The 26,660-nt window shown below is 41.3% G+C and overlaps 1 long non-coding RNA gene across 1 annotated transcript in view; it reads left to right on the forward strand.

The window, feature by feature from the left end:
• Positions 1 to 25,620, forward strand: part of LOC118995416 (uncharacterized) — a 118,575-nt gene extending 92,955 nt beyond the window's left edge. Inside the window, exon 4 of the long non-coding RNA XR_005068268.1 lies at positions 25,432 to 25,620. This is a non-coding gene — a long non-coding RNA (uncharacterized LOC118995416). The remainder of the gene's footprint in view (positions 1 to 25,431) is intronic.
• Positions 25,621 to 26,660: the final 1,040 nt, after the last annotated feature.

Consider the following 26,660-nt stretch of genomic DNA (forward strand, 5'->3'; position numbering starts at 1 on the left):
GGAGAGTCCATAGAGGGGTCCAGTGTGTGGCTCAGAGAAACCTATGATTCCCCAAGAAATCCAAGCAATGAGGGTGCAGAGGCGGGTGCAGAAGGTGGGACTCAGCACCCTTATATGAGAGATTTATTTTATCCTAAATGGGGGACTGGGAGAGGAGATGAGGGACAAAGGCCATTGCCAGTGACATGTGAAGAAAAATTGAGGGCTCCTTAGAGATGGCCCTGCCTTGGAGGTCTGCTGGTGTGAGGCCTGTCTTGGAAATGTGCCCTTGGGGAACTGGTCACTTTATGTCATGGACTGTTTCGGTTATCGACTGTAGCTAGAGAAAATCACCCTACAACAGTAGTGGCCTAAAAACACTACAGTCGTTTACTTTACTCATCAGTCTGCAATTTGGGTGGGTCTCGGCTGGGACAGCTCATCTCTGCTGGGGCTGGAGGCTCTGCTTCCAAGATAGTTCACTTACTTGGTGATGAGTGTTAGTTTTTCACCATGTGTGTCTCTCTACAAAGTGGTTTAGGCTTCCCTTGGGTGGGGGGGGCTGGGTTCCAAGAGGGTGTTCCAAGTGACAGGAAGTGGGAGCTGCCAGTTTCTTAAGGTGAGGGCCTGGAAACTGGTCCAGTGTCCTTTCTGCAGAATTCTATCGTCAGACAGATCCTAGGTTCAAGATGGGAGAAGGTGAACTCCACTGTCAGCGCACGGAGTGTCAGAGCACCGGGGGGCGGGGCATTTTGTAAAACCGACAGAGGTCCGTGGGGTATCACCATTGAAAGGAGCCTTAATAGTCATCTGGTCCAAGTGGATGAGGTATCATTAACCTGTTCTAGCTACAACCCCATGATGAAGAGTCAGCCAGCCAGGATAACCAGTAGCTTTCATAAATGCCTTGATTTGCATTAAAAAGAAAGAAAGAAAAAGAGAGAGAGAGACAGAGAGAGAGAAAGAGGAAGGAAGGAAGGAAGGAAGGAAGGAAGGAAGGAAGGAAGGAAGGAAGAAAAGGCGCCCCTTGGAGCACATGGCCTGGAAAGCTTTTAGGGAACTAAATGTCATTGCTTCCTCCCTGAAGGGTGGCTGTACACCCGGGTTTGTACTTTGGAGTGTGCAGGGTGTGTGTGAGCAGGGGCTGGGTTTCAGCCCCTACCTGCCCTGCGATCAGACACACTTGGACAGTGCACAGTCTGCCCTGGCAAACATGTCAGTCTGTCTGGTCTTTGCTAGAGCGCATCCACCAGCCCCTGCGTCCCGGGATGGCTCGTCCCACTGTAGTGCAGACCTAGCCATTAAAAATTCTTCCTCCATACCTGTTGGAGCAGCCATGACCAAAAAGCTGGACATAATCGGTGTTGACAAGGATGTGGAGAAAGTGGAACCCTTGTGCGTTGCTTGTGGGAGTGTAAAATAGTGCAGTAGCTGAGGAAAACAGGATGGCAATTTCTCGAAAAATGAAATATAAAAACTACTACATAATCCAGCAATTCCACTTCTATATACATGCCCCAAATAACCAAGAACAGGGCTCAAACAGGTATTTGCGCATCCACGTTCATAGTAGCATGTGCCTAAGAGTCAGGGATGGACGCGACCCAAATGTCCATTTGTGGATGAATGGATAAATGACATGTGATGTATATGAAATGAAATGTTATTCAGCTTTAAAAAGGAATAAAATTCTGACATTTGCTACATCACAGATGAAACTCAAAGACATTATGTTAAGTGAAATAAGCCAGATGCAAAAGGACAGCCATTTATGATTCTGCTTGTATGAGGGACTGAGAGTGGTAGTTAAAATCGTACAGACAGAAAGTGGTATGTGGTTACCAGGGGCTGGGAGAAGGAGGGGTGAGGAGTTACTGTGTCATGTGTTTGAGTTTCGGTCTGGGGTGATGAGAAGGTTTTGGATGTGACTGGTGGTGATGGCTGCACGACACTGAATGTACTTAGTATCACAGCTGTACGGTTTTAAGCTGAAAAATTTATATTGTATGTATTTCGCCAAAACAAATCTGCCTTCCTAGAATATCACTTGTTTATCTGCCCTATAAGTTTGTAAAATAAATGTATTGCCTCTTCTAAGAAAGATTTTTTTAGTATAAATAAATATGTTTATGTGGATCAGCAGCACACACCTGCTTTTGTAAGGGGTTGGGGTGGCCTTATTTCAGGTGAGAACAACAGAAACACCCCTTAGTTGTTGGGGATTTGTATTCTCATTCTCTTTTGTAAATTTGTATTTACTTTGGGAAATGACTTGCCACGGCTTTCTGTCCTTGCCCCATCTCTGTTGTCCTTGCTTTGTACCGATAATGAACTTGTCATCAATACATCTGATTACGTTTCCCAACTTCACTTCCAAAGGTTACTTCTTTTCCTTGTACAGATCGGCAAGTCTTTTGGGGTTCAGAAATACTTCCCTTGACTTCTGGTTCAAGCAGCTCATTAAGGGGAGCGTTACTATAATGGTAGTTACGATGACTTTTCTGAGCATCATATTCTCATTACCGACTTCCTGAATGATAATTGCTGAAGAGGAAGTACTCAAGATAGCACTTAAAGCCAACTTTCCATGTGTCCTCAGGGTAAATGTTATTACGAATTTCAGTTTCTTGATTCAAATTTGCAAATCCATTTCACAATGGCTAATTCCTGAGATCCTCAGACTGGAAATGCAACAAAGGATCCAAGTCTCAGAGTATTTTCCAAGTTTGTTGTGCTCACTTTAGGGCTCCCTGGGGAAAACAAAACACACAAGTTTCAGAGAAGCACCAACCGTGACGATAAAGGAGGGCTGGCTGTGAGAGGACAGGTAGAAAAACTGGGAAAAACGCACACCAGGGACCGAGCCTGGCACGCAGCCTGTCACTGAGCCTGGCACGCAGCCTGTCACACTGGGCTGCGCCGTAGCCAGCTCACTGTTGGCAGTGACCATTGCTGGCCTGGAGGAAAACAAGCAAGCCCATGAGTTGAAAGTCCATTTTTAATGAAAATTCACTGCAGTACAGGCAGTTTGTTTTCAAAAGGAAGTACTCCCAAATGTTAATTTGTTGAGGATTCTGAAGTGTGTTGGTGGGCAAGACTGCAGGTTATCTCATCAAAATAAACTTAAGGCTTGATGTAGCCCCACGTTCTGTAAACGTCTGCTGGCTTCACTGGGCGGCCGGCACATCGTCACTCAGCCTCCCAGCGAGTGGCGTCCATCTGGCCCAAAATATTTAACTTGCACCAAGACCACAGCTATTCCAGTTTTGAGGAAAGACAGGAGATAGACGCACAAGGTAAATAAATACCATGAGGAAGCAATAGACAAATCCAGAAAGTGTGATATTTTACAGGACAACTAGCCCTACCTCTTCAAGGAGTCAAGGAAAAAGGGGTGTTTTTCCAGATTAAGACCTACAGGAGTATGACAGCCAGCTGCACTGTCCAGGACTGGATCCTGGTTTGGAGCGACTGACAGGAGAGGACATTTTTAGGGCAACTGGGAAAATTTAGATTTGGACTAGCTATGATATATTATTAAGCAATTATTAATTTTGTTAAATGTTATAATTTGGGGTACATAGGAGAATGGTCTTATGTTTTTGAGATTCGTTTAGGGGAGGTATACCTTAGTTTTAACTATTGTACCAAGCAGAAACAAAAATGTCATAAGGTTAGATAAAAAGGTGAAAAGCACCTGAGAGCCTGGCGTATAATCAGAGCTCAGTAAATGACAGGCCTTCCACTTTCATTTGTTCCTTCTTGTGTGTCAGTGAGGTGACCAGTAGAACAGAATAAACTTCACAGTGGGAGTCACCGGTGCCGAGGAGACCCACGGCGTCCAGGGAGCCACAAGGTAAAAGGGGGTCTGATGCCCTCAATTAGCCACGATGAGACCAACCGTCCACAGCAGGGCTTGTACAGCACCAAAGGGCCTGAGGGTTCAGAGTTTGCTAGAGAGGACAAGAGGCCAGGCTGTGTGCTCTGACGACATGGGGCGGGGGTGGGGGGAGGCAGGACTGACTCCTGGATGCTCCTTCAGGCTGGTGTAGGCCTGGGAGCTTCGGGTTGCACTTGTAATGAAAACAAACAAAACGGCCTGTGCTTGAATTAAAAAAAAGACTTAAAAGAGGTGACAGCAGGTCTCTCTGGAGTAGCTTCAGGTCAATTAGCTTATAGTAGGCTGTATAGGTGTGTCTGGGAAACTTGCGGTAGAGCTTGAAATTGTCAGGAAGGATTACCGGGTATCCTGTCTAGGGCAATTTTCTGTGTTTTCCATGCCCTTCATCATCTTTGAGCTATTTTACGACTCTGTAAGTTGTAGAAAACTGATAGCAGTATAAGTGATTCTTATCCATAGACAAAAAAATTAACTTTGATCAGTAGAGATGCAAGTGATTTTTGGCTGGTGGGTGTTGACAAATTGTCTTAATCAGCTCATGCTGCCATAATAAAATACCACAGACAGGTGGTTTAAATAGAAATTTATCTCTTCACAGTTCTGGAGGCTGGAAGTTCAAGATTAGGGCACACGCATGCGCAGGCACTAGTGAGCGCTCCCTTCTGCTTTCAGGGGGTGCCCTTTGTCTGTGACCTCACAGAGCACGGGGAGAGTGTGACAGGGGGCGAGAGAGAGGGATGGAGGCCGAGGGTATGTGAGACGTAGATTTGGGACATCTGAATGGCCCGATTTGTGCACTTTCTAAATCACACTGGCACGAAGCTTCCACCTAGGAATCTGAGGGAACACAAACATTCCGTTTATAGCACTCCTCCCCTGACTCCCCTAAACTCTTGTCCTTCTCGATTGCACAATGCATCTGTTCCCTCCCAACAGCCCCCAAATCTTACATTCATTCCAGCATCAACTCCAAAGTCTCACGTAAATATTGTCAAAATCAGACACAGGTGTGAGTGGAGGTAGGGTTCAACCAGACCCAACTATCCTCAGCAGCTGTAAACCCGTGAAGTCCCTGCTTCCCGCGGACGATGGTGGGATGACAGAGGGCGTACAGTTTCCTCGTCTGTAAAAGGAAAGTTGTCCGTTTATGTTATCTGTGATTCTATGGTTCATTTCTCGTGGGGCTTATCTTATAATGGTTTGAGGATAAAGATGGATGTTTTGGATATAAAAATAGAATTCAGGATATCACATTGACTTTGAACTTAGGGAATAAAGTGTCCTTATTCATCATGGATCAGGATATGGTGGAAAGAAGGATTTTAGGGAGATTGATTTTGCAGAAGTGTTTTACATATCTGAATAAAAACCGGGAACAAGAGGGCCGCTCGGTGTGCTATCTTAGTATATATATAGTGCATGGGTAGAGAATAACATGGTGACAGACACTGCTTTTGTTCTGAGGGGGTTGAGTTTAAGGCACAAATCTTATGAACATTTAAAATGAAGAAGATGAATGTAGCAGCTAGTTTATGCTGTATACAGCTACCCTGTGAGGGTAGCTGTCGTGTGAAAACAAACACACAACCTCACAACATCTTGGCTTAAAGAAAATGGTTTTTTAGCTCCTGATTTTGTGGGTCAGCAGTGATGCCTAGGCTCATCTGGGTGGGTGTTCGCTGGCCTTGGCTGGGCTAATTCACACGATAGAGTCTCCTCATGTATGTGCGGTCAGTCAGCATTCAATGGCCTCACCTACATTATCTGGCTCTTGGCTGTCGTAAGGGGTTATCTGGGCCATGTGTCTTTCATCATCCAACGGGCTAGCCTGCCTCGTTCATCTAGTGGTGGCAGGGTTCCAACTGCAGCAAGAGATGGCAAGCCCAGTGACCACATTCTGTTCGAGGGTCCACTTGCATTGTATTTGCTCTTATCCCCTTGGCCAAAGCAAGTAACCTGAGCAACCCCAAAGTCAGCACTGGGGGAGACTAGCCAAGGGTATGGAAACCAAAGAGGGAATTATTGCAAACAATCTATTGTTTGCAACAACCAAGCATTGTTTTTTGGGGGGAGGGGAGCAGTTGCAGATTAGATCTAATTCTAGGGGATGAAGCAGGAAGGGTCAAAAACGAGTAAATTTTTCTAGAGGGAGTTCAAAACAGTTCACCAATATTTCTTGAATAAATACTGTGTACTAGGTTCTCTGCTAGAAATAAAGATTTAAAAAACCAACAATGTATAAGATGTGACTCAATTCTAATGAAGCGTAATGGGGAAGGGAAGATATGCAAAAATAGCTTCAAAACAACCCACTAAGTGTCAGGATAGAGCTACCTGTTAGGTAGGGGGGGTCGGGAAACATTTTCTGAGGATGGTTATCTAGGAAATATTTGACTTTGAGGACCTATAGTCTCTGTCAAAACTCCTGAACTTGGTGTTAGTCCACCAGGGGCCAGGCGAGGAAGGCTGACCGTGAACCCTTTAGGGTGCCTGGAAAAGGAAGCCAGATCTGAGGGGAAATAGTAGCTTAAGTGAGAAGGAGAATTCAATTTTTAAACAGTCTGAAAACATTCAAGTTGGACATGACTATAATCTAAGGGCACATGGAACTATAGGCCTGGGTCTAGGTGGGGGCTTCAGGGCTGAAATAGGAGTGCGTGAGAGTCAGTAAGTGAAGCGTGAGTTGGATACATTTCATCGGGGACTGAATATGAAAGAGAAAAGGTCAAATTAACCAGGATAATCCTTGTATGAAGCAGTCAGTTAGGATAATCAACTCAAACAACAATTTTCAACCTCTTTCATCTCATGGCACACATAAACTAATTACTAAAATTCAGCACACCAAGAATTTTTCTTTTTGCTGATCTGAAAAAGCATAGTTATAATTTTGGTTCATTTACACTGGCTGGCTATTGTTGGGTTGGCTGTTGTCATTTTTAAAAATGTGACGATCTAAGGGAAAAGAGGTCAGTGCCCCTGACTAAATAGTCAGGGATTGCATGTTTTAAAAATTTGTGCAGCACGCCAGCGTGCCGTGGCACTCCGGTTGAAAATTGCTGAACTAGAAACTTGCCAAACAGAGAGAAGCATCTGAGAAAGAACCAGGGAAGGGCAGTGTTTGTGACACGAAGAAAGAAGAGACTTTCAAGAATGAACGGGTGGTCAAGAAAGGTCAACGGAAAGGAAGAGTGGGAACAGGTCATGGAGAGGGACAATAAGGAGCCATTGTTCTGAGGACCTCAAACCAAGCCTTTGGGCGAACTCTTCTGCTTTACATTCAAAATAACTCAGTAATTAGAAACAGTGCAAAGCGACCTGCAGGAACATTGCTAAATTGTGAGTATAAATCTTTTTGCTAGATTTATTTTTGTAATTTGTGGAATAAAAATCAATACCATCTGTAATTAGTGTGTGCTACGTTTGACTTTTTTTCAAGACTTCTGGGTAACTTTTGGAAAAGGAATTTGCTTGGGAAACAATTCTACTTATTATTATTATTTTTTATAGAGAGGTGAACAGGAGATAAGGAATCATGCATGTGAGGTAAAGTATAAATTTCTAATTTATATTTTTAAAATACAAAAATGTCTTTCATTACCTTATCTGAATTCTGGGTTGAAGAGACAATGATTGAGACTTCTAGGTTTTCATGTGTATTTATTGAATACAGTTAAGTAATATTCATGCAGAGTGTGTTCTGTAGCAAAGCCTTGCGCTTTCCCCCCTCATTTTAATTTGTTAGCCAAGGCTTTAACACTACTGTGGATGGATGGGTTTTGAGCGGTAAAGAATTTAGAATTGAGATTTTGAGTCCTATTCTCTGGGCCCTCTCTCCCATGGATGTCAGGCATTCTCCCGGGCACTCACTTTGTTCTCGCCAGAAGGTCGAGAGGTGGCTTTGCCTACAATGATGGGTAGATTAGGCAGCATCTCAAGGACCTTTGTGTACAGCCTTCTGATTTAAATATATTTGGGAAGACATCTACATTTGTTTGCTGGGCCTGCCGTAACAAAATACCACGGGCTGGGTGGCTTAAACAACAGAAACTTATTTCTCAGATTCTGGAAGTCGGAAGTTCAAGATCAAGGTGTCAGCAGGTTCAGTTTCTTCTGAGGCCTCTCTCCTTCGGTGTAGACGGCAGCTTTCCTGCTGTGTCTTCCCAGTGGCTTTCCCCTGTGTGAGTGTGTACACGTGTGACCTAATCTCTTCCGCTGAGGACACTTGTCATGTTGGATCAGGGCTCAAAATGTGATCTCATTTTGCCTTAATTACCTCTTTAAAAGCCCTGTCTCCCAGTAGGGCTACAGTCTGAGGTATACATATGAATTTTAGGGGGGCACAATTTGACCCATGACATTGCCCTCTGTGGTCTGAATGGCAATGTGATTTTGCAGGCATGTTTAACTGACATGCTACACTGAGGCCTTCCTGGCTCTGCTCCAGCTTGCTGCTTCATGTACTTTTCTTTGGAGTTGAATGATTTAACAAAAATGTTCACAAATTTATGTATTTCTGTGGAAGTATTTTTTAATTTTTAAAAAATATGTCTATTGATTTTAGACCGAGAGGAAGGGAGAGAGAGAAAAACATTGATTGATTGCCTCCCGTGTGTGTTCTGATGGGGGATGGGTCCTGTAACCTAGGCACTTGCGGTGACCGGGGAATTGAACTCACAGCCTTTTGTTGTACGGGACAACACCCCCAACAACTGAGCCACCCAACCAGGGCTTCTGTGAAGTATTTTAAACTATGTTATAAACATCATAACATTCACTTCTAAATATTTGGTCCTCTCTAAAATATAAGAACGTTTTCCTATTGAATTTATTTGTGATTTTATTAAATGTTTCTTCTCAAACATGAATTCAGTTGTGATAATTTCCCAGAAGGTTTATTTGCTGCTGTCCCTTTTAGTCAAGCATGCATGATAATTCACTCTAGGTTGGTGTTTCACCAACAATTTGTTATAGTAAAGCATTCTGTGATTAAGTAATATTAGGCAATGCTAATTAGGTGAGTCTTGAGGATGTGGTTATGTGTCATTATTCATCACTTTAGTAGTATTATTATATTGATATTAGTCACCCCAGGTAAAGTTTATTTATGCTATAGTTCTGGGCTTTTTGTCCATATGAGACCCTCCCAAATCACGCCTCAAGGACAGTGAGTTTTAGATATTGTTTTTAACAACATGTCTAGCTCTTTTACTTTGAGCCCTCAACCCATTTTATTCCTTGGAAATGTTCCTTTTTTCATTTCTGGGCTGTGGTCAGGTTTCCCTAGAAATTTTTTTTCTTTATCCTTCATACCTGGTAGGAACTAAACTAAGCGTTTACATGAATGACTCCACCCCAATCCCTCTTTCTATCTTTATAGAGCCAGTTCTATCTTTATTAAGAGCCAGTTCTATATAATAGAACCATTGTGTAGTTAGCTTGCACAGGCACTCCTAGCCCAGAATCCTGCAAAGATATTCACCAGATTCTTCCTTGAAACTACATGAAACTAAAACTACCCATTATCTTATCTCTTTATCAGAATTACAAATTAAACTCCTACTAGAGCTTTTTGTCATTTTTTATCGAAAAGGCCCTACTTTTCAGCCTGGTGCTCTTTGAGTTTAGTCAAATGTGTTTGACAACTTTCTAGCGAGTGCTCTGCAGTTTCACCCTCTCCTGCTGGCATAGCCTTCTCATATGCCACTCACTACGACCAGAATGCTTCCTAATTCTTCTTCAGAAACACACTCTCGCCTTTCTATCACGTCCTCTGACTCACCAGGGAGCTCTTTCCAGACTCGGCCTACTTTGGGCTTTGTAATGGAAAAGGATATAATAGATACAGTCCCTGGTCCCACAAGTTTTAAAATCTAAGAGGATGAGCATATATAGCAACTATGCTTTGTACCTTAGGATAGAATATTTCCAGGGTAGGAACTGTTTTTTTATTTTTATTTATTTATTTTTAGAGAGAGGGGACAAGAAGGAGGAAGAGTGGGAGAGAAACATCAATGTGTGGTTGCCTGTCATGTGTCCCCTACAGGGGACCTGGCCTGCAACCTAGGCATGTGCCCCAACTGGGAATCGAACTGGCGACCCTTTGCTTCACAGGCCCATGCTCAATCCACTGAGCTACACCAGCCAGGGTGGAACTGTTTTTTAAATAATAGTTTGCATTTAATTCAGTTAGCTTTTAAAAATTTCATTTATAGCCAACATTTTAAAAAACTCATAGTAATACTCTGGAAAAGGTAGGGCAGGTACAGGCAAATGTCATTGACTCACCAGTTTTCATGGAAACTATATCACATAGAGAAATGGTGTTATAAGGAGATTCTACTTGGTCCCAAAGAGAAATGTTAAATTTGGAGGTTACAACCCTACTGAAGACTGCCACTTACCTTAGAGCTGTTCTAAGAACAGTATAGTAGGTGTTCAATTAAAAAATCCTGACAAAATGCTTTTATGTTTTTTTCTCGCTGGCTTTATTCTTAAAGATAGAACTCAGTGAGTTTCACATTCACTCTAGGCAATATCTTCAATTTATTTAGTTATAAATGTGGTTGCTTGATACCAGATAGATGAAGTCTTCTGTCCTTCAGAGATACTGGACCTCCAGACACTTTGCTGACGGATATCAATGCAAAGCCTTGTTTATTTTCTTTATAATGTTTAAGTTTGATTTACTTCCTTGTCTTATTGCATCATCTAGGAACTCCAGAATAATTTTGAATAATAGTGATGATTAGTCTTAGTTCTTTCTCACCTTTTACCTTCAAGAATCTCATTTGCTTTATGTTTCAGATACATTCTCTTTATCAATTAAGGAAGTTTCCTTCTGTACTTAGCTTACTAATAGTCACAAAAAATCGGAAAAGAATATAAGATTTTCAAGTATGTGTGCATATGTGTGTCCACCTATCAAATGGTTCTTTAATCTATTAATATAGTGAACTCTGTGAAATAATTTTCTAATGATTAACCTGTTTTTGAATAAACTTTATTTAGTTACAATGCTTTATTCTTTTACTCTATGCTAGATTTGATTTGCTAATGTTTTAGTAAGAACTTTAAAATTTACATTCACTAGTCCAGTTGGTCTGAGGTAAGAACCGTACACTGAAATGCCTAGAGGAGCCAAATTAAAAAAAGATTAGAGTGAGATGAGGCTTGCAGAGAACCAAAGACTGTGGTAATAGGAAAATGTAGATTGGGTCTCATAACATTTACATTCAGCATAAAAGAAGATGCTATCTCAATGTAAACCTTGGCAAGACAGATGTAGCCCTTAGAACCCAGCGAGTAGCGTTTGTTACGTGTGTTTGAGCCTCACAGAGCAAGTTAGGAGGGTTTTGTTTGTTTGCTTTTTATGTCTAGGGGTGGTTTCAATAAAATAGATAGAATTGGTTTTATTGGAACAAATTCTCCCAAAATGGTCTGGGCCCAGTGCCTTTTTGTGGATATACATTCCCCTATATATTTAATTTATCTTATGGTTTAATTTTTCCAATCTGGCTCTACAACTTATTTTGGAAATATGGATATTTCTTTCCTAGGAACATAGCATTTCTTCTACAATTAAAACATTTTTTCTGCAATTCAACATGCTGTCTTGTAGAGTGTGTTAGCTGGGAATAGCTGTGCCGTCTGAGAAACCCCAGGATTGCTAGTGGAAGACATGTTTGAGTGTGGAATTTGCTCCCCTTCCTGTACGTGTGTGCGTGTGTGCGGATGTCCGGCGTTCCCTCAGGCGTGGCCCTGCTGCCATGTCTTGCCCTGTCCTGGGAGCCCTACCCAGTTAGATCCCCTGGAAGCAAAATCCCCAGGCAGACTTGCATAGTCAGTAGAAGGGACACAGCCAGCTCAGCTGTTCTATTGCTACTTCTTTACTTTGTTGTTTTGGTAAGCTTGTCATCCACTCTGATCCCCCAATTGTAAGAGCAGAGCTCCTGGTTCCCACCTGGCAGATATTGTTCTTAGGGGCCAACATCTCCTATGGCGGCTCTTCCCACATCTAGTATGTGTTTGCAGTTTCCTCTGCTTGGGCTTTTTCATCCGTCTGATCTCATCTGCTTTTTATTTTCTCAAAATTTCTGCTCTATTGATTATACCTTTTCTTGTTTCCAGTGCTTTTGGGGATTTATTCTTTAAAACTTTTTAAAGTATTTTCAAGTGGGCTTTGGGAAGGTATAAAACTAAACATATGTGCTTCGTCTGTCACCTTGAACTGAAAGCCTTATGGGCTCTGTACAGCAATTGCACGACTTTATTAGACTCTTGCTCCATCTCTTTTCTAACAAATGTACATTATTTTTCCTAACTGTTGATGCATTTATATTAGAGTTTTTTCTTGTTTAATTAATATTAAACAAATTAAAATATTGTATAATATTATGCAAACATATTGGCATGAATGAAACCATAGCTAGAAATATTTTTTCTTTTAATTTTAATTTTTCGAAATTTAAGTGTTCAAGTAAAGTTTTCTGCCTTTTACCTCCATCCCAGCCCAACCCCCTAGCCCTCCCCACCTCACTCCTATTTCCACCCCCTCCGTGTCTGTTACTTCTAAACTTTATTATGTTTGAACTGTGAACTTTTTTGAGGGTTGACAAGTGTTGTTTTTTAAATAAAAACTCTAAGGTGTTTGTGTCAATTCATTCAGTAGGACCAATTTGGAATTTAATCACTAAATCCACAGAGAAAAGATCGATATGTAACCCCTAGGCAACAGGGACGGTACGGTGGAGCCACTATTTTCTGCTTACTTACTCAAGTGGGAAGAAAGTGATGGAAGACTGTTGGGCTTGGAGTTTGGGGTCATATGACTGGGTTTACATAGAGCACCTACTAGCTGTGGGAGCTTAAGCAAGTGCCTCACGTTTCTGAACCTTAGCTGTGCCATCTGCAATGTGGCGGTGACTCCTGCCTGTCCGTCTCACAGGTGCTGAGAGAATGAGTGTGAAGGTCCTTTAAAAAAACCAAAGTTAGTCAAATGTAGGTTCATATTAAGGATTCTCATACTTTACCAATGACTGTCTTCAAACAATTAGATTTAAAAATGAATAGAAATTGTGACTTCCTTGGAGAAAAGACTACTTAGATTCAAGTATTTATTTTTATTATTAAAACGAGACCTTTTTGTATGAGAAAAAACAGATGCAGAATAACAAGTTCTTTGTTTAATAAGGTAGACTAATTCATTAGATCTGATGAAAACAGAGGTTCATTTTCATCAGTTTCAAAATTATGCTTTCTGAAAGGAACCAATTTAGAGATGTTTTTATGGAAACATCTGGATAGTGGGTTAGAAATGTTTAGAATGTGCCTGGTCTAAGTATACTCAATTTAATTTGGCTGACTAAGCCTTTTTACTAGAATAGATATTTAGGACTCACCTTTCTTGGATTAGTTCTGTTCAATAACTGGTGTCAGCTGAGGAGACTCAGTCTTTTAATTGGAATGTCCAATCCGGTAGTCTGTGTGAGTCAGTCTTCAGTAGGAGAATTCTGCCAGGCAGTGGATTGTAAAAGAAAAAAATCGTGAAGTCAGGACATGGAAACTCAGGATTAATTTGTGCCCAGCTAATTCACCAGGGAGAATAACCTTGGGGCATATTTATTACAGAAGAAAATTAAACGTTCTAATGGATTAGGATTGCAATTTGAAAAAAGAGAAGCATTCATTAATGAATAGTCCCTCTCTCCTATCCAATCTTCGTGTGACCTGAAGTCCTGCAAACAAAGTCCTCCAAAGAACGAACAGTGCCAGAAGTCCGTGGTGGTTGAGGGGCAGTGGCATCCCATAGAGCTAGAAGGGAATAATAAATACCGGATGGAAAGCCCAAGACTTTCCTGCTTTAAACTTTAAACATTTAAAAACTGACTTTATTGGTCTAAATATACTTCCTAATTTGCGAAACTCTTTGGGATGATAAATAGATTGCACATGTGCACGTTCAAATGTGGACTATGATGGATTAAGAGTGTGAACTACTGAAACCATCTTCATGTGTTTTTTGAGCATCACTCAATATTTTTCTTTGTGATGCTCTCAATGTGTTGGGTAAGATTAGAAAAGAAAAGATAGGGAGGGTTACTTTATTGACTACTCACTTTCTGGCCTTCACGTCACCCCTGCCCCCCACACTTCCAGACCACTCATGGCCCTTAATCTCTGCTCCCATTTATAAGATTTCTTAAAATAATTGTCTCATTGCACTCATTGTTTTCAATTTCTCTCTCTTTTTTAAATCCTATATTCTTTTTAAAAAATTTATTTATTTATTTTTAGAGAGAGGGGGAAGGAGGGAGAAGAGAGGGCGAGGAACATTGATGCGTGGTTGCCTCTCACATGGGTCCCACTGGGGACCTGGCCTGCAACCAGGCATGTGCCCTGACTGGGAATCAAACCAGCAACCCTTTAATTTGCAGCCTATGATCAATCCACTGAGCTATAGCAGCTAGGGCTCCATTTCTCTTTTTTAATTCTCTCTTATGTCCACTAAATGGGAACTAGCCCAGACTAATTGGTCATATACGACAATTAGGTTCTTTTTGGTTGGTAATGGTATCCATGAAGAGAAACAAGTAGGGATTTTCCTTTCCTCTGCCATCTCACTACCCAGTTACGATATAACCAAGTTTCAGAGGAAATTCTGACACATGCACAGCAGTTATTAGGAAGCAGTCACAAAAATAAAAATAAACATAAAAACCCCAGATCTTTGTCCTTCTAGGTGTTCTGACCACAGCTTGTTTGAAATGTCATTAAGGCAAACATGGCGGTGTTTTAAGGCACCGTTCAGACAACTAAGATCCCCTGGATTCAAAGCTGGAGGCCGGACCAGCCAGAGATCTGAGCTCGGCCACCATCCTGAAGGGCACAGGGCATCCCAGACTTTTTTACCATCTTAACACAGTCCGTGTAATGCGACTGTCACTCACGTCGCCTATGGAAACCCATTCAGACCTTCATAATGATTACAAGCAAGATCTCTGGGGTTAACCAGAGACAAAAATAACTGATATTGTTTCTGTAGCTGCCACTATAGGGTGCGCTTTATTGTTTTAGCTGCACCAAATCACCGACAGGATTTGCTGGAACCCAGATCGCGGAGCCCCACCCCCAGATACTCTGACCCAGTAGGTAGGAGTGGGGCCTGAGAATGTGCAGTTCCCAAGATGTGTTGTTTCTGGTCTGAGGTTCTCAATTTGAGAACCCTTTATATTAGGGTTGTAATCCTATTCAACTTCAGATTCTTTTTCTTGAGTTATATTTGGTAAATTTAGAAAATGATATATTTTCTTTGTGTTTAGAATCTTAACTCATCAATTTTTAATACCAAGTTTTTCTAATATACATATTTCATATACATGTGTAATTTCTCTTTTAAATATCTCTTTATTGGAATTGTGCAAGTTTATATGTAGTATATTTGTCAACATTCAGTTCTAAGTATTTTATAATTCCTAGTACAATTTTTATTTCTTCAATGACTTATTTAGAAGTATGATTTTAGTTGTATTGTTTTACAGACTTTTGTTTTGATTTCTAATTTTGTTTCATTGCTGTCAGAGAGTGCTGTCTATACCTTAGTATTAGATACAACTTCCTGTGTAGTACAGGGAATGGTTAATGAATAAGATTTCCATGAAATCTGGAAACACTTTAAGGCCTCCAGGTACCCCGTTCTTTACTTAGGTCCTTTCCTCCTGTCTGCTCTCTGAGCTCCCTGAACAGAGGTTCTCAAGCTTTCTTGTCCATCACCGTCACCTGGAGGACTTGGTAAAACACACGTTGCTTGACCACCACCAGAATTTTTGATTCAGTCGGTCAGGTGTGGTTGAGGAGCTTGGTATTCCTAAGTTTCCAGGTGATGCCAAAGCTGCCGGTCTGGGGATCGCGTTCATAGGAATCCCTGTCCGAACCATAATGCTCCCTCTGCTTCTCACTACTTTGCTGTCCAGCACCCCTGCTTTTGACTTGAAACCCATTTCTAATCTTTGTTATCCAAACCCTTCTACATGTTTTCTGGGGTTGTCTCATTCAAGACACTGAGCTTTGTCCTATAACCTAACTCCAGCTCCTGATTGTCCCATCCTTGTTCCACACCTTGGGCTATCGGTCCACTGATCAATCTTATAATTGGTTAGTAATTTTCAATCCTCATTTCACGATAGGAAGACCTGTGAAGGTTTTCAAGCATACATATATGCCCTCTCCTAACCTAGCTTCTGGGCTATGGACCAGCTATGCATGAATTTCAAATGCTTCCTAGTTGATTCCAAAGTAAAAGAAAGATGGAGATCTATTGACCATATAGGTTGAAAGTGGAGGCTTGCTTTTTCAGCTTGGTTGTGTGCCATTACTTCACTTACTTCGGAACACGTTAGCTTGAGATGGTGGATGTGTGTCCAAGTGGTAGCCTTAGCATGCTGGAGTGGAGCTTGAACTCAGGACTAAGCTAAGGCTACATGTAGGTAGGAATTGAGGAATACGAACATGCACATCAATGTTGAGGCTATGGGAATAAGTGTACTGTTTGTGGGGTAAAGAATAGGAAAGAAAAAGAGAAAGTCAAGGACTAAACCTTGGGAAATACAAACCTGGACTGTTGGAGACTGAAGTAATGCAGTAAAGAAGCATTTGTGTAGGAGAACCAGTGACTTTGGGAAAATTATCAATTAATTCATCGTTGTCTTTGTAAAATCAGCTCTCCAATTTCTGTCTGTAGTGATATCTTACTCTTACTTGTCCAGGTTTAGTTCGGTGCCACCTTTGATTCTTCATTTTCTCTGACTCCCCAGGCTTCTTCAGCTGCCATTTATGTAACGTTTCTCTTTCAGCTCTTCCCGTTACTGCTTGTTCCGGTCTTCATGCAACTTACCCGACTTATCGCGAGGGTCGGCGAACTGGCCCTCTAGCTTTCTGATTCCACCTTACACATTATTGTCCAATTCATCTTCCTAAAATGTCATCTGGACTCGTCCATTTCTTACTTTTAAAATCTCAGTGGTTTTGTTGTTCCCAATAGCCAATCTTTGCAATCATTTCCTCCACTCTAGGTGAACTGTGATTTTTCTCACCTCTTTGCTTTTGCCCATACCTTTTCCCACCACTGTGTTTAGTGAACTTCTTTCCATTCTTGAGGACTCAGATGAAACCTTACTTCCCTTGAGCCTCCTTTGGGTTTCTACGTTAAAGGCAGGAATCCGATTAGGTAGTAGAACGAAGCACCTCTGTCATGTCCCCAGATGAAGTCAGCCTGAGTAGATCTTGTGATCTACTGATGTAAAAACACAAGCATAAACAAAATCCCATTCCAAGTATTTTTTTGTGATTTGGACTTTAATACAAAGAAAGAACTGAGACATATTATTACACTCTCTATAAACATTCAACAATGGGCCTCACTGGCTGAAACATTTCTTTTCCTCAGAAAAAAAGAAATCTTTTTTTCTTCTTTGAGAAATACTCTTTCCGGCTACACTGTGAAAACAACAATGAGGTTATAGGGAGTCAAAAAGTATCTCTGTGATTGTGGTTGCTAGGATTTGGCTAGAATAGGGGAAAGGTGTCAGGAAGCACTGGCTGCCAAGAACCAATGATTCTGTTATTAATTGACATGTCGGGACTAAAGTGTCTTCAAAGACGGTGGTTAAAGTAACAGAGAGGTAGCAACTATTCCCTCCAAAGAGGTACATGCTCAGTCTTAGCAGTCTTATAATGAATAAAATGTTCAACAGATTCTTTAGGTTACTATATTTAAATAGAATATGAAGCACTATTCATTAAATTTAGAAGAGAGTCTTCAAGTGACTAGGCCAAAATCAAGTAAAAAATTCAGGTACTGAGTTTTTGTAATTTAAGCCAGCCAAGGCTGGTGCTGACCACTCCCCCACCCCCCGCCCCCGCCACTGACGGCCCTAAGGAAATCATCCAACCTTGCCCAATTTTCTTTTCTGAACTAACCATAGTAGATTTTTTACCTATTGCCAACTTTCAATGTGACCTTGAATAGTACCATTTCGGGCATCAGTTTAACTCTCCGTAGAATTGTAGTTGAATTCAATAATCTCTAAGGGGCGTTTCTGCTCTAAGACATCCAATAGGAAAAGCAGCATAGGCTTTCTCCACCATTCTGTTCGACTGTCTGAATATCCTTGCAGGCTCCCTAAGTAAAGCCCTCCCTCCCTCCTCTCTCCCTCTCCCTCCTCCCTTCCTTTTGTCCTTCCTTTCTTTTTCCCCTCTTTTACTCTCTATTTCCCCCATGCCATCCCTATAAATGCATCAATAATCTTTGTGGAAGGCACTGGGCTAGGTGATTTCAGTATTATTTTATTTACCTCTCCTCATAATTTTACTGTTATGCTTACTTTATGAATGAAAAAAGTGAGACTTAGAGAACTTCTGTAATTAGTCCCATATCACAGAACCAGTGAGTGGTGAAAAAAGATTCACATCCAAGTAGGTCCAACTCCAAATCCCTGCTTTTCCTATCGATACTGCTACTTTTCATCATCTCTCTTTCCCCCCTTGTTTCTCTACCAAATCTCCTATAATATCTAATTCCATTCTTAGCACTTTGTTTGGCTATGACAGCAACAGCCACAGGTTTTAAATCCTCATGTGGATACAATCATTCCTGCTCCTACATGGCATAAACTTCGTATATTACACATTCTAGAACTGCACATCTTAGACTCTACGTGACCCCTTTGATCTATAGAATTTCTGTAGCCTCTGTGAGTTTTTCCCATTTGTTCTTCAGCTCTAGCTTTAAAATAGGCTTTCTAGCAATTTTTGATCATTTCTTTTTAAAATTCACCTTTTCCTTGAAAATCCTCTTGTACGTCTTTCTCGTATTCTTCATAAGTGTCTGTTAGCCCACTTTCCTTTGGTAACTGTATTCCTCCGCCCCTTTTTGTCTCTTGGGATAAGCCTTTATCTCTACTTATCAATCCTTCCCGAGACCTTTTCCCATGTACCCGTGTTAACACTTCTGCAGAGAGGCTTCTCTGCACAATCCTAAGGAAGGAGGACCCACCCATCCCCCTCCTCTGACATTAAAATGGAAATAAACTTGCTGCACGCCAAAACACTGTGAACTGTAATAAAATATCCTCGTATAAATGTCCAAGCTATCTTAAATTCCCACAGACATTAAAACTCTTTGGAGAATGCTCACTTATTCATGAAGACAGAAGTAGTTCATTATATCCTATAGTAGATTTGAGATGAAAATCACTGTGGCCTGGCATCTGGCTTCGATTAAAACGGTAAAGTTTGCACATGAATACCTGAGAGTAAGACCCTAATGTGTTGTCCATGGTCTTTTACACTTTTCTTCAACAATACGATTTTAACATCACTAGCATACAAATTAACCTTTCATAAGTAAGAGCAAATAATACATTTATGCCAAGATAAAAAAGAGCACTTTTTCAAGAAATACAAACGCAAGCTCCTTCCACAAGACCTCAACTGTTATCCATTATTGTTTAACCTACTGATGAATGATTTCTGGAAAATTTATTAGTGGAAGAAAGGTTCTCTCCCTTGAAGCATTTGCGTGCTCTCTTTCATTGGCATTGTGTAACCCACTGTGTTTTCCTTTTGGTCTTGACTGCCAAGAAGCTCAGGGCCAAGCCTAGACCTCAATCACAGTAACTGAATTATCCTTTGTGCTTAGGATATTTGTTTCTTCTTTTCTGGTTTTAATTTCTACTTCAACAGCATTTATGCCTGACTTTAACCAAAAGCTATATCAAATTTCCAACCCTCCACGCTCTTTTAAATAGGCAAGAAGTAGTAATAAATAAATAACAATGGATTTACTTCTTGGAATAAAATACAATTGATTTTGTTTTGTTTTTTTCCAGGGTCAAAAAGTTGCCTCTAGATTCTCCTTGTCTAACAGTAATTACGAATCTGATTTAATTTGGTATTAACACATTCATCAAGACATACATTCTGTACAGAACCCTGTAACAAAGTCTTTAATTTCTTCCTCTTAATCAAAGGAAGTAGTTTGGTTCTATCTGAAAGGAGGTAGTTCAACGTTTTCTGTTTGGCTCTTTTAATTAGCTATGGCCCACAGCTCTCCACAGGCCCCTCTTCCAAATCGAAAGGCCAATCTCTCTCCTGCTTCTATTCCTTGTGGCTGTCACCTGTGGGGGTTGGTGCATTTTCCTATATCTGTTGTTTTGGACCAACAGCAACCTAGCTGTTTATTCTTCTTAACAATTTGGTTTTTAGCTAAAATATTATTCTATGTGGGCTAGTGAACCCAAAGTTCACAACCTGCTTAAGATCTCTTGGTCTTTGCCAGTGTTCTTAAAGAAAAGTACATGTATACATACATATATACATATACATAGACATGTACTATATATGTATATATATAGTTTTATTTTCTAAATATGTAAGTGTATATATTACACACATACACATATATTACACATGTCCACACACATAGACATTGCACACACATAGACTTACAAGGTCTTTCCAGAAAGTAACCAGCCACATACTATGAAAAATAGAGACATTTATTGAAGAAGATACAAGAAACATGGTACACAGGACAATAATACCTCAGTCCCCTTCAAAGTAGGCACCTTGGGACCTCACACAGTTGTCCCAGTCGCCATCAGCTGCCTCCAACATATTTTCCTAAATCTTATCAACAGTCTGAAATCTTTTCCCTCTAAATGGTAGTGTTAGTTTTGGGAAAAGCCAGAAGTCACAGGGTGCTAAATCTGGGCTGCGGGGGGACTGAGTCATCGTGGTGATTCGATGCTTCACCAAAGTACTCTGCACGAGATGTGATGCATGAGCAGGCATGTTGTTGCGATACAGCTGCCATCACCATCTTCATCTTGCCTACAGCTGTGGCCTTCTGAATCATCTGAATAGTTTCTGGGGAGGAATGTGCAGGCTTAATGCAAAATCTGATGCAGATTCCTTGCTCTGCTGTCTCAGTCATTTTGAATGTGACAGCCACACAGTACACATGCTCACTCACTCAACAGCGTCTTCCACCTGCACTGATTAGTACAGTGAAGTCACCATTGTTCATGCATGCGAACTCCAGTCCATTCTATTTAGCTGCCAAGTTACATTGATGTTGTGCAAACTGTTCTTGTTGTATTAACAATGGCTGGACTTTTCCTGGCAGATCTTGTACATATTCACATAAACATATTCCAAACAATATTAAAATTACGTAAACTTAAAAATTGTTCACAGTCCCACCACCTCCATAAACTAAATATTTTAATATTTTTGATTTAAAAAGCTAAGCTCTTTTTGTATACTTTAAACCTACCAAAGCAAAATGGGATAATGTTTAAATGGGATAATTTATGAAATGTTGTTCTTGAAACCTAGGTTAAAAAGTCAAAATCTTTTTATGATGAGCAGATATTCATAGTTGCAGAGCCTTAATCTTCTTCTGTCTCAGTTTTTAGTCATCTCTTTCCATCATTTTGGTTTGCTTTTCTCTTTTCCTTCTCGACCTTAGGAATCTGTGGGATTCTTCTGGTTTATCTCCGGTCTTCTACTTTCCAACATCCACTCACTCTGAGGACCTGCTCAGCACTACAAAATCTTACGTATGAAAAGCATGCATTTTCCCTCTTGTTATCAGATGTATAATTCACATGTGTTACAGGTTGGCTTAATATATGTGTCTCCTTCCCTTTTTGTACCAAATGCCAGAGAGTCAAAAAAAGATTTTATGACCAGCCTTGCCTTGCATTTTGGACCATCTTTCTTACCCAACCTATCATGGCTCTGTGGCAATAGTATTTGGATAATTCCCATAAAATGTCACAATACTGAATTAGGCGAACTTGTCAGCAAGTCTTGCCCATGAAAAGTGGCCGCCGCCTGTGGTTGAACATCCAGGACCTTAGTCAAGGAGGTACTTGCACTTTGCTTCTAGAGGAAAAGGCTCAGCAGAAGTCCCAATTTCCTGACGTGATAAAGGCAACACTTGGGGCTCAGTCTCCGCACCTGCCCCACTCCTTGCGTCGCCTGAGCGTTCCCTGCTGCCACACCCTGGCTTCTCGCTGCCCTTCCCAACTCCACAGTGTTTGCAGGAGAAGTAGTGAGTGGTGGTCGAGGCTTGGAATCCTTACCGCTACTAAAGTGGGAGTGTAGTCCGCGCCTCCACTCCTGAAACAGGAATCAAAAAGGCCTGAGGTACAGTTCCTGCTCTTCCATAAACTGCCTATGTGACCTTAGTGAAATTACTTAACGTCTGACATTCTCTCTCTTCATCTGCAAAATAGAAAGGGAAAAAAAAAACCCCTACCATGTTACCTTACAGGGTGCATAAAAGCAGAATGTGGTAATGTGTATGGAAGAGCCTTAAACACAACTTATTATTTGCTTTAGCATGTGCTCAGAAATAGTCATAGTTTACCGCTGCACTTGGCTGGGGAAGATCCATTTAATTGGATCTTGGGAGAATCTATTTGCAAGTACAGGAAATGAGAGGCAATTCTAGGATAGTGAGTACAGCCTGGTCCTCGCTGAAGTGTCTCTTTACCTGCCCCCCGCCCCCCCATTCCCTGCATCCTCCTCTACTTCTCCGTGTAGAGAAATGTCCTTTCTTTAAGGACATTTTCTCCTGTATCTGGGCTTCTGTGTCCTAAAGACCTCCTGCTATGTTATAGAATCACTGGGCCTTCCTAAAAGCTGTATTCACAGGTTAACTTGAGCCTGTGAACCTGCCCTTCTTGGCAGCTGCTTCCATTCCTTTCCATCCCACTCCATTTTAAACATTTGGGCAGATGGTGTGTTAGGTGCTGGGAGAGAAAGAAAATGACATACAGTAAATTTTTGAGTCAGAGCTCACAAATTGCGAGAAAGATACATAAGTAACCCCAAACTGAAATGTGATAAAGGCTCTAATCTGGTAAAGACAATATATTTGAAGGACAGAGGAGAAGAGATTAATTCTAAGTGATTCGCTCTGAGGAGGCTTATGGGATTTGAGTAGTGAGTACCTAGCAGATAGGACTTTGGTGGGTCCAAAACTGGGAATGGGCTGGGTTAATCCGAGGGATGAATCTGAGAAGGGGGAGATGTGAGACAGAGTAGGTGAACGTAGCAGGAGATGAGTCTAGAATGTGGAAGGGTGGATAGCAGGCCAAGTTGTAGAGGGGCATATTCCCAATCTGTTTTTTCACCCCATGTAAATGAATTTACTGGTTTCATTTCCTGAATTGACATTGACTATTGGAAACTGAGTCACCTTCATTTTATATAATTCTCGTACTTCCTCTGACACCCTATTATGATAGGATTTGGTTCATGGAATCTTCCCAAGTCTGCATCAAGAGTGGAAATAAACCAATGCTTTCATGGGTTTAAGCAACTGTACTTTTGATACTCTTTTCTCATCAACAGTTGAGAGTAACCGGTAATCATGGAGTTTAGTGATGTCTTGTGAAATAAACAGATGCCGAGAATATGGCTTGTAACATCGCCAGTGGGATGCCTTCTCTGACCGAACACTTAGAAAGGGTTTCCCAGGGACCATGCCAAAGCAAATACAAAAAGTTGCAGTTGGATATTAGTGCCTGTGATTCACAAAGTTTATGATTACATTTTTAAATGTGGTAAAGGAAACCAGTCCAGAAAAGTGCTGCCTGAATATTTAATATTATTATAAAGAGGAAGGATTTCTATAGACATAGAGCTTAAGTCCCTCTTGTCACTGAGATAATACCATTGCGGGCTATATATTCATCAATTGTGAATATAAAATTAGGAAAAAGGAGCATGTTAGTGGAAGTGTAATCTTATCTCTGATAGAACACAAAGAACATGGTGTGAAAGAATTATTTTTTTCTAGGAAGCAAATTCTTTTCCATATACCCAGCCCAGGGGAAAATCAGGGTGGGCTTAGAGGCCAGGAAGGGCTCTTTCAGTAAAAGCCCTTCTCCCTCCAGCAGGACTGATGTTTTGAGATGCCCAGAGTAGTTGACAAACATTTCCTGTATTTTTCAGATTTCCCAATTGGTCGTATAATCAGCAAAATGTAATTCCAATTTTCAGAGTTGGGTGTGCTTTGGCAGGGGGGAGTCAGAAGCAAAGAGAAAGGCTGATGCTCACTGATGCTCACTGTGCCCTTGGCCTAGAGGAATCTCGGTGTGGGCATCAGGTGTCCCCGTGTGAAAACTCATGGAAACTCCCTGTCAACAAACCAATGTGAGTCAGGTGATGGGCGGCCACCACAGTTAAGTCCGCCTTCATTACATGCTGTAATGACAGCATCACTGCCATTGCAGTCTCCACTGGTGTCGCTGGGGGTTTGAGGAACAAGAAAGGGGGCTGGTCGAGAGGCCCCACATGCTAGGGATCTGGAGCTAAAGATTTCACAACCTTTTTCCTCTGGGAATGGTTAATTTTCTGTGTCAGCTTGGCCGGGCTATGCTACCTACTTGTCTGGTCAAACACCAGGCTACATATTTCTGTGAAGGTATTTTTTACAATGAGATTAACATTTAAGTCAGTAGACTTTGACTAAAGCAGATTATGCTGCATAATGTAAGTGGACCTCATCCAATCACTTGAAGGCCTTAAGAGAAAAGCCTGAGGTCTTCCCAGAAAGAAGGAATTTTGCCTTCAGATTGTCATCAGCCTCAAAACTGCAATGCCAGTTCTCCCCCGAGTTTTCCGCTGGCATGCATGTTCATACCTTCCAGCCCTCACAATCACAGAGGCCAGTTCCTTAAAATCTCTCCCCCGCCACCTCTCTGTCTATGGGGGTGGGCACCAAAAAACTAAAATGATCTTCTGGAGGGTGGGCCCCTTGTAACGCAGGTGAGAGTTCTGGGAACCCATCTGTATCAGTGTACCAGCTGGCGTTGTTGTGAGAGGCTGTGTTTGGCTTTCCCTGAATTTTTTTGAAGACTTTCAATGTGTTTGCCCATTTCATGATGGGCAATTTACAAGCAACCTGCCCACACCACGCTGAGTATTCAACAGTTTTTGACGAAACACAACATGAACCCTGTGTCCCACCCTTCCTAATCACTGGATCTCACTTTGAGTGACTTTTATTTGGTATTGTTTCCCTGGATAAAAAAAGTCTTCAAAGGAAAATATTTTGCTGATGTGGAAGAGGTGAAACAAAAAACAGCAGAAACACCAAAAGCATGAAAATCGACAAGTTCAAAGTTAAAAACTGTTTTGAGCAGTGGAAAAAATATCTTGATAAGTCTATTGCATCAAACGGAAAGTACTTTGAAGGTGACTAAAGTTTAAACATGTAAGAATAAGTATGCAATTTTTAATAAATTCTGTTTTTTGGGGGTCCCCCTTCATCTTACATATATATCACTGAAATTATGTCTATCTATCTATCCTACTAGTTCAGTTTTCTCTGGAGACCCTAACTTCCTCACTAATAAATACTCTTTTTTTTTGCTTGCTGTTACTTGTATTGAATAGTCAGAGTTGAGTATTCCAGATGGGATATAAAAGTGCACTCCACATCATCAGCTAAACCTTTTTCTCACTGGTATTAGTTTCCCCATCAGGCCAGGAGATCGACTGATAGGAGTACAGGGTGATGACCATGGCCGTGGAGTGAAGCGCAAAGAGCGCAGGGCTTGTTCGATTTAGCCTCAGCCGTTCAGTGCTCCCCGTCTCTGCCTCTCAGCCCACGCCTGCCACCTCGCACTTGAGGCTGGGCTTGCGCAGCACTTCTCTGAGAAGAAGGTATGTAAGCTTCCTTTCTTGGTGGTATCATGTTGTCTTGACCTATGTTTGTTGTTTTTCTGAGCAAAAATGGCTGGAATTTTACAGGTGACAGGTCAAGATTTTACATTTTGATTTGTTTTAGAGTAAACCTTATATTCTTTTCATTTTCATTTGGTAACGGAACAACCTTCAGTTTGGCACTGATCAGTGAAACTTTCTATGATAATGGAAATTATCATATGCTGTCCTCCTTGGCTGTCTAATATGCCTCTTGAGGCTATTGAGCCTTTAATGTAGCTGAGGAATTAAAATTAAATTTTTATATAATTTAAAGTCATTTAAATTTAAAAAGCCTTGTGATACTATAAGTTATCATAATGCACAGCAAAAACTCCAAAGGACATTATTACAGAAATTGTCTCACGTGGTTACAGAGGCTGACTAGTCTCTTGGCCTGCTGTCTGCTGGCTGAGAAGGTGCTGGGGTAATTCACCGCAGGTGCAAAGGCCCGCAGATCGGGGGACTGATGGTGTAGGCCCACCTGAGTCTGAAAACCTGAGAGCCAGGGCAACTGATGCTGGATGGATGCCCTGGCTCTCAGGGCAGATGCCCAGGGCAGATGGATGTCCCAGGTTAAGCGGAGAGTGCAAGTTTGCCCCTTTCCCATCTCTTTTGTTCTATTCAGGCCTCTGATAAATCAGGTGATGCCCACCTGTAGTGATGAGGGTGGTCTTCTTTACCCTGTTGAGTCAGATGAAAATCTCTGCTAGAAAAGTCTCCACAGACACTCAGAAATAATGTTTTATGAGCTATCTGGACATTCTTTAGTCCAGTCGAACTGACACAAAATTAGCCATTATGACAAGTAAAAGCAAATGTCTTTTCACAAATCAACTGAATAATGAAAAACGTAATGAAAACCCTTACTACTTGTGACTGAAATCCTTGGCCCAGCAGTCTGAGCATCATCCACGAGCTTCCTGTACGTGTGACTCTTGGGCCCCACCCTAGACCTACGGAACCAGACTCTGTGGTAACACGGTGTCAGTGTGTG

The sequence above is a fragment of the Sturnira hondurensis genome, unplaced genomic scaffold, assembly GCF_014824575.4.
Source record: "Sturnira hondurensis isolate 20B ecotype Veracruz unplaced genomic scaffold, ASM1482457v3 Scaffold0010128, whole genome shotgun sequence".
NCBI lineage: Eukaryota > Metazoa > Chordata > Mammalia > Chiroptera > Phyllostomidae > Sturnira > Sturnira hondurensis.